Genomic DNA, 8966 nt, shown 5'->3' on the forward strand with positions numbered 1-8966 from the left:
GCATCACTATTTTTAAATTATCACCCTTTTAGCACTCAGTTGTCATTTGCTCAGACTGACTATTTCCACTTATAACATCACCACTCTACCCCCTCTGAGCTCATCTGCTGCTGAAATCCTCATCTATGCCTTCATTACCACTAGACTAAGTTATTCCAATGAGCTCCTGGCTGGCCTCCCCTACATTCTACCCTCCACATACTTGAGGTTCCTGTGTCCTTACTTGCCCCAATCCTAATCGTTATCACCCATATTCTCGCTGATGTACATTGGCTGTCAGTTAAATAACACTTCCATCTTAAACTCCATGATTTTAAATTCCACGGCTGCACCCCTTCCTATCTGTGTAATCTCCTCCAGTCACACACATAATTCTTGCATCTTGAGCATCAGATATTTAATTGCTCCATCATCAGCGGTTATGCCTTCAGCTGGATCAGTCCTTACCTCGAGAATTGCCTCACTGAACCTCTATGCCTCTCTATCTCATTTTCTTCCTTTAAGACAGTCTTTAAAACCTTCCTCTTTGACCAAGTTTTTGGACATCTACCTGTCCTATGTCTTCTGTGACTCGGAGTCAAAGTTTACTTTATAACACTCCTGTGAAACATCTTGGCACATTTCATTACAGTAAAGGCACTATTTAAATACAAGCTATTGCAGTTGTACTGTATCTCTTGGTCTGCAATGTATGTACCTGGAGTCAGGTGTTCGTTAAGAGAGAATTCAAATCAAGTTAAAAGCAGAGAATAAGAAAGCGAGAAGAGGAAAGACAAATGATTGAAGAAAAGAATGATGTATTACGATCTTTATACGTAATTAAAGATGTTAATATTGGCATTACCAGTCCATGCAAACAAAAGCCATGTTGCTTTGTCATTTTATAAATTTAGAGCATTGTTTTTCCACTGTTTGTTTTAAATTTAAAACTTATAGTTTTTGACAAGGCTTTTTCTAAGTAACCTGAAATCTTTGATGGTGAAACTGTGTATCTGAAATGGAAAATGTTCCATTCCTTAACATTCTCATCCACTTCAACCAGTAGAAAATTAATGAAAATTAACAATATTAATATTTTTGATGGCAAGCCCTTGCGTACAATTGATATGTGAACATATAACAAAAATGTCATTACGTGTGAAAGGAAAATATGTTTTCAGTGATGTAATTTCAGTTTTCCAGTTTTTCATTTCTATTTCCTATTTACAATACTATCTGAATGGTGAAAGGAAGGTTACAAATTATTGGGCAGCAGTTCGTTTTCTACAAAATGAAACAAATATGAACTCTATGGTTAAGACAACAAAATAATTGCATGCATTTACATTGAAGTTTATCAAATAACTGAAACATCCCAAACCGACAGAAGCTCACTGAAGAAACCTTCTGAATTGTTTCATGTCAGCTCAGACCTCACAAAAATCACGTGACGCAACGCATGCCGTGTTATCAACATCCAATGAAATCGCAGTCTCTGCGATTTATTATAATTATTCGTGCATCTTTAATTTTTTAATATTTTAGCTATAATGCCTAAATATTAGTTTTATCTTAACAGATTTGATTAAATATTTTACAAATTTAATCAGAAATGAAACGGACATGTTATGATCAAGACTAGACAGCAGTCACCCTAAATTACAAGTAGATCCTTTTCTGCAGACTTTATAAAGCTCCGGGTGGGTGAGACTGGTTGTGGGGTGAAGCTCACTTTAGAGGTCACATGCTGAGTGTATAATCACTCCCAATCCCTCGGGGAAGGTCTGAGAGAAGAGCCAATCACTACCCTTGCAGGGTATCACCTGATTTGGGTGAGGAAGTCACCAGGCATGTGGTCTGGGTAGGAGCAGAAAGCAGGAGAAACAAACCAAGGTTTGGGCATGTACCAACGTGGATGTGGATGCAGCTGCTGCCTAGAATGGGAATGGCTTCCGGCTGGCAAAGTTGAGTTCAATGTGTGAGATGAGACATGAGAGCCTCACAACCCAATTCAGACTACTCTCACCCCACGCTACTTTTATTAAACAAAAGATTGGAATAGATGTGTTGAATGCTGGCTCAGGCAGAGATTGCACCATATGGAGGGTAAGTGCTGTTACAGGTAACACTTGGTCAATGTGATTTCCTGGACTAGTTTCTGAAGGGAGGGGAACTAAGAGGAATTTAGAGTATTATTGACCCTTATTGGCCCTGGGTTTATTCTATTTATTTACCTTTCCTAGGAGACTACATGGCTGCAGGGGTAGGAGTGGGTTGAGTAAGTCAGGGGAAGAAGGATTTAGCCCTGCCTATCATAGTGTGGGGCAGCTTGTTGGACCAGCTGATCTTCTTTAACTGTCATTTTCACATTTACATGCATAGCATCAAAAGCATTCAGAGGAATAAGCAATAGCTCCAGGGCTATCTGCTGCACAGTACCTCACAACAGAGGTCATAATGCCAGATTTACAAACGTACAAAATATACAACTTTGGAGCAGGAGTAGGCCATTCAGCCCCTCGAACCTGATCTGCCATTCAATAAGATCATGGTTGAAGTGTTTGGAGCCTCAGTTTCACATTCAACCTACCCCTGATAACTTTTGACTCGTTTGTTAATCAAAAATCTGTCTACCTCTGCCTTAAAATTATTCATTGACCCTGCCACTCTCCAGGGAAGAAAATTCCAAAGATTCATGGCTCTCCATCTTAAATGGGAGCCTCCATATTAATAAATTGTGTCCCCTAGTTCTAGTCTCTCCCACAAGGGGAAACATCCTTTCAGCATCCCCCCTATCAACTCTTCAGGATTTTATATGTTTTAATAAGATCACCTCCCAATCTTCTAAACTCCAATGGATCCAGACCCAACCTGTCCAACCTTTCCTCGTTAGATAACCTCTCCATCCCAGGTATCAGTCGAGTGAACCTTCTCTGAACTGCTTCTAACGCATTTATGTTCTTCCTTAAATAAGGACACCAAAACTGTGCACAGTACTCTAGATGTGGTCTCACCAATACCCTGTACAACTGTAGCAAAAAATCCCTTCTTTTATATTCATTTGCCCGGCAATAAATGACAACATTGTATTTGCCTTCCTAATCACTTGCCATACCTGCATACTAATTTTTTGTGATATTTGTACCAGGACGCCAAGATCCCTCTGTACCTCAGAGTTCTGCAATCTCTCTTTATTTAAATATGTTGCTTTTCTAGCTCACATTTTCCTACATTATACTCCATCTGCCAAATTTTTGCCCACTCACTTAACCTATTTATGTCCCTTTGCAGACCCCTCCTGTCCTCTTCACAAATTACTTTCCTACCTATCTTTGTGTCATGAGCAAATTAGCAATCATACATTCAGTCCCTTCTTCCAAGACATTGATATAAATTGTAAATAGTTGAGGCCTCAGCACTGATCCCTGTGACACTCCACTTGCCAGCTGAAAACAATACATTTTTGTCTACTCTCTGTTTCCTGTTAGCTAACCAATCCTCTGTCTGTGCTAATATGTTACTGCCTACATCATGTGCTCTTATTTTGCATAGTAATCTTTGATGTTGCACCTGTCAAATGCCTTTTGGAAATCTAAATCAGCACATCCCAGGTTCCCCTTTATCCATGTTGCTTGTTACTTCCTCAAAAAACTCCAATAAATGCGCCAAACATGATTTCCATTTCACAAAACCATGTTGACTCTGACTGATTTCATTGGGATTTTCAAAATGCCCTGCTATAACCTCCTTAACAATAGATTCCAGCAATTTCCCTATTAAGCTAACTGGCCTGTAGTTTCCTGCATTTCTCCCTCATTTCCCAAGTAGAGGCATCATACTCACTATTTTACAATCTGATAAGACATTTCGAGAATCTAGGGAATTTTGGAAAATTAAAACCAATGCATCTACTTTCTCCGCAGCCACTTATTTTAAGATGAAGTCCATCAGGACCTGGGGACTTGTCAGCTTTTAATTCTAATAATTTTTTTAGCACCCTTTCCCTGGCCATTATAATTGTTTTAAGTTCCTCCTCCCACCTGTCCCCCCTACCTCCTGATTCACAATTGTTTCTGGGATGTTATTTGTAACCTCTACAGTGAAGATAGAAGCCAAATATCTGTTCAATTCATCCGCCATTTCCTTATTTTCCGGTATAAATTCCCCATTCTCACTCCCTAGAGGACCAATGCTCACTTTACTTACTCTTTTCCTTTTTAAATACCTGCAGCAAGTCTTACCATCTGTTTTTAAATTTCTAGTTAGCTTTCTCTCGTACTCCAATTTCTCCCTCCTTATTAATCTTTTGGTCATTCTTTGCTGTTCTTTATCCTCTGTCAAATCTTCTGACCTGCCACGCATCTTTGTGGGATTATGCACTTTTTCTTTCCATTTGATATTATCTTTAACTTCCTTAGTTAGCAATAGATGGTGTGTCCTTCCCTTAGCATCTTTCTTTCTCACAGGAATGTATCTTTTCTGCATAGTCTGAAATATCTTCTTAAATGCCTGCCACTGAATCTCTACTGACCTATCCCTTAACCTAATTTCCCAGTTCACTTTAGTCAGCTGTCTTCATTTCCTCATAATCACAAATATTTAAGTTTGAAACACTAGTCTTAGAACCATCCTCCTTCCCTCAAACTGAATGTGAACTCAATCATATTTTGATCACTGCTACCTAGGGGCATCTTCACCATGAAGTCATTACTTAATCCTGTCTCATTGCACATTACCAGATCTTATATAGCCTGCTCTCTGGTTAGAGCTAGAATGTGCTGTTTTAAGAAACTTTCCTGAAAACACTGTATGAATTCACCATCCAGGCTACCTTTGCCAATCTGATTCGTCCAATCTATATGTAGATTAAAATCACCCATGATTATCGCAGTACCTTTCTCACAAGCCTCCATTATTTCTTCCTGCATACCCCATCCAACAGCATGGTCACAGTGTGATTTTTCTCCTTAATGCTGATACTATAGCCATATAGTTCTTTGGCTGCGATGTCACCTCTTCCTTGGACAGGATAGCTAAGCATTTTGGATAAATAGTGAAAGTAATTGACATGGCTTCAGCAAAGTCATTTCTTGCTATAGGTGATGCAAAAGCAGGGGCACACTAATGTTGCCTCTATTGGCAACGCAAGCACACCAGTACAACACTTCCATCCAATGATGTGATATGTACAGAAAGTAAACAGTGCTGGATTATTGTTTTGCAATGCAACCTGATTTAGGTGACATGCTCCCAGACATTGAGAACCACTCAGAGGCAGTCAAATGTCAGACACCTCAAAGATGCCAGCAGTGGGGGCTGCACTGAGAAGGAGCACCAAATTAGGTAGGTCGTCGAGCACTGACAAAAAATTTGGCAAAATGGTTCCTGAGTTGTATTTGTTTAATGTAATATTTCTGAAATACTAGATTTAGTGCACAATATTTTTTTGACAATTGTTGGTTATCAAACCACAGCCTGTCTTTTATAATTGTTTTCAGGGAGTGGATTGACATGTACAGTTTCAAAATCTCCTGCTGTTGTGAGAAGATAACCCCTTGTGACATCTGCGGGGTGGGATTCGTCTGCCCTGCCGTTACCTCAGTGACTCATATTTCCAGGCACCATATTTAAACACCATCTATGCACACATTCACTCTATGCAGCCCAGAACCTGTTGTAGCAGTGATGGCCCTCAGAAGAGACAAGTTTGGAGACAAGATACTGACAACACAGTCAAGGACTGGCAGTACACACTTTACCTCTGTGATGGAATTGGAGGTCCACCAACTTCACCACCAACGCTTGGGAGGAGGTCGCTAGTGCGGTCAGCCCCTGCGGTCCTCAGAAGAGGCTGCTGTCCTGTGCAGGAAGAGAATGAATGACCTCATCCGCTCCACCAGGGTAAGTCAACCCTCTCCTCAGTCTCAACTCACACTCTCACAAGGCCATCAGGCCTTCGCAGAGTTAGTCCACAGGGATCTCACACACTACCTCCACAAGGGACATCACCACTGATTCTCTCACACACTTTAACATCTTCATCTCTTGTGATATTCTGCATAATTCATGTCTTCAGCCTTACATTAGTACAATCAGCACACACAGCAAGGAGACATGCTTATCATATGTTTTGGCAGCTGTCCTGCTCACTTTCTGTACATCTGTCTTTATGCAGGAAAAGTTCACCCACCACAACAGGGAGAGATCCCAGAGAGAAGGGGGGATGCTGGAGCTCAGGCCCTTTGAAGAGCAGGCAGCAGAGCTGGCCAAAGAGGACAGGGAAAGTTCCTACGCCAAAGGTGAGATCGATGTCTTCTGACAAGCCAATGGAACCCCATGCACTAATTTTCGCCCACCCGCTGAAACTGTGAGTGCTCTTCAATGTAGGTGACTATCCAGCCAATCCCTAATTATCTCTTCTCTCTATTACAGCCACCAGTGAGAAAAGGAGGAGACACACCTCAACCCCAGACCAGCTCAGATGAGGATCTTGTGCACCCACTAAATGTACAGCCGTCATTACATTCACCTGCACCCTCCACCAGCGCAGAGACACACACCTCAGTGGGACCTAGTTTTAGAGGAGGCTTGGGCTCGCCATCTGGTGAGCACAGCACAGATTTGGGTCCAAGGCAGGTCACCGACATTCAGAGGACTGCTGGAGTCCGATGAACCTCTGGAATCTTCCCTCAGAGCTGTTGGAGTTCCAAAAACAGGCAGAGACACAGCTGGCAGGTTTGTCAAAGGTTGTCAGCAGTTTAGAAAGGAAAAGCCCATCCACATTCTGTCTGATGTCATGGCGCCGATATGCCAGCACATCAAGGTCAGTATTCAAAGGGTGGCGATGGCCATGGAGACCTTGGTCCAGCAGAATGCTCATTTTCGGCCGGATAAGTGCGAGGACCTACACACCATCCCTATAGCCATGTGGGATCCATCAGTGACTATGCAAAAGGCAGGTGGGGCACCTCAATCTCCCTCCAGGAGTCAGGGAGGGGCCTTTGGGCAACCACATGGAGGAGGAGCGTCAGCCAGTCACCCCGAGGCAATCCACCCATCTCCTGGATTGCCCAGCCACTCCAAGTCCTCTCTGTCTGTGACCCCAGCATCTCCAGCTGCTCAGGCCAAGGAGGATGCTCCTGTCCCACAGCATGAGACCCAAAGCAGGCCTGGGCCCTTCAGATCTCGGCCCTCCAGAGAACGCCTGCTAAGGTCATCACAGACAACAGGGCATATCAGTCAGCAGGCTGTCTCCATCTCTGCTGCAGATGTCAGTGAAGCACCTAGATGTAGCAGTAGGGTAAGAAAAATTAAAACATATTAAAAGCACAAAAGTGTTCACTTACTGTATATACTTTGCATATCTGTGTAAATATATTTTGCCTATCTGAAATTGTCGTCAAGTGAATGGCTCTTCTACCTGATGCAATGCTCCGAGGTTATACATTTGTAACAGGTGCCCCCATCCTCACTTATCTCCCATTGCATGCCTCAGGTCTATGGTGTTTCACACAATGTCAGTATAGTGAGTGGCCTTTCTGTCCACAATGGTGGCATGAGCAGAGCCTCTTGCTCTATTAACATGGTGGTTGGGCAATGTATATCTTAGACTTGTGTCAGAGGATCATATCATGTGGCATCATGATTATAGAGTTGACAAAACAAAAACAGAATTACCTGGAAAAACTCAGCAGGTCTGGCAGCATCAGCGGAGAAGAAAAAAGTTGACGTTTCGAGTCCTCATGACCCTTCTGCTGAAGGGTCATGAGGACTCGAAACATCAACTCTTTTCTTCTCCGCCAATAGCGGAGTAGCGTGTAGCTACAGCCTGTAGTGTGACATCATGACTGCGTGTACAGGTAGACATCACCCCATAGTAGTTCCCCATATCTATTTGCATAATGCAGAGCTATGAACCTAGCACTTGGTGACTCCTGAAATGCCTACTAGATATCAACAACCATGAGAGATCAGAGGTGTGTATCCCAGGTGCCGTACTATTAATTGGGAGGATACTGCATTGGTCCTGAAGGTCTGGCTAGCCTGGCTTGACATAATCCCTGAGTCAGCTCTCCGATGGGCAATCTGATCATGGCAATGCCATCAGTGTGGAAGTTTTCTTGTGTGTATCTGGGATGAAAATGTGGAGGCCTCAAATGGAATCAGAGCGAAGTTCCACTATATTTGATTTGTGCCCTTCACTTGGTAACTTCATTGCTAATAATGTCAAAATGCTGTGCGGAGATTGACTGGGCCACCCCACTCCCAGATGCCAAGGCAATGCAGGATGGGAACTTGGAAAGCTCCAGGTGAAAGCTGAGTCACGAGTGCTTGTCAAAGATCAGACGATGGTGCTGCTGAAGCTCTCTCTGTGCACACAAAGGTGACCTGACTCGCAGGCTTGCATCCATGACTGAGCGTGACAGATCTCTGTGTCAATAAGAATGATCTTATGCTGGAGATTCAGTCAGAGGATGAGGCCAGAACATTATTCTTGCAGGAGGGATGGCCTGTGGAGAGATGCTGCAGTCCGGATTCAGAATTGTCTTCAGACATTCACACGAGAACCGGGGTTTGATGATTGTCCTCCTTGAGGCACCTTGCAAATCTCCAGGCATACCGCCATAAGTGCGCTGAAGTTTGCAGTGCTGCTCCTGCCTCTTGAAGGCTGCTATAGGCAGTGAAATGTTGGCACGATGCTTGAAAAGACTGCAGCATGTCAAAATCTCTTCACAGTGCGTGCTGGTTCTTACCCCACAACAGAATGGCCACATGCTCCAGAGACTGAAGACTTCATTGAGATGCTGAGGATAGCAAAGAAGGTGTGAGTGTCGAGCCTACATGGAGGGCAGAGGTGAAAGAGGTTCATATGAGCTATTCGTCATCATCGTCCAGGAACTTTGTGGCTATAAGGATCTCACAAGCACATCTGCTGTGTCTGGCCTATGCTATGGCCTCTTCCTCTGGGGTCTCAACATCCTCACCCT

Source organism: Carcharodon carcharias, chromosome 9 (genome assembly GCF_017639515.1).
Source record: "Carcharodon carcharias isolate sCarCar2 chromosome 9, sCarCar2.pri, whole genome shotgun sequence".
NCBI classification, from domain to species: domain Eukaryota; kingdom Metazoa; phylum Chordata; class Chondrichthyes; order Lamniformes; family Lamnidae; genus Carcharodon; species Carcharodon carcharias.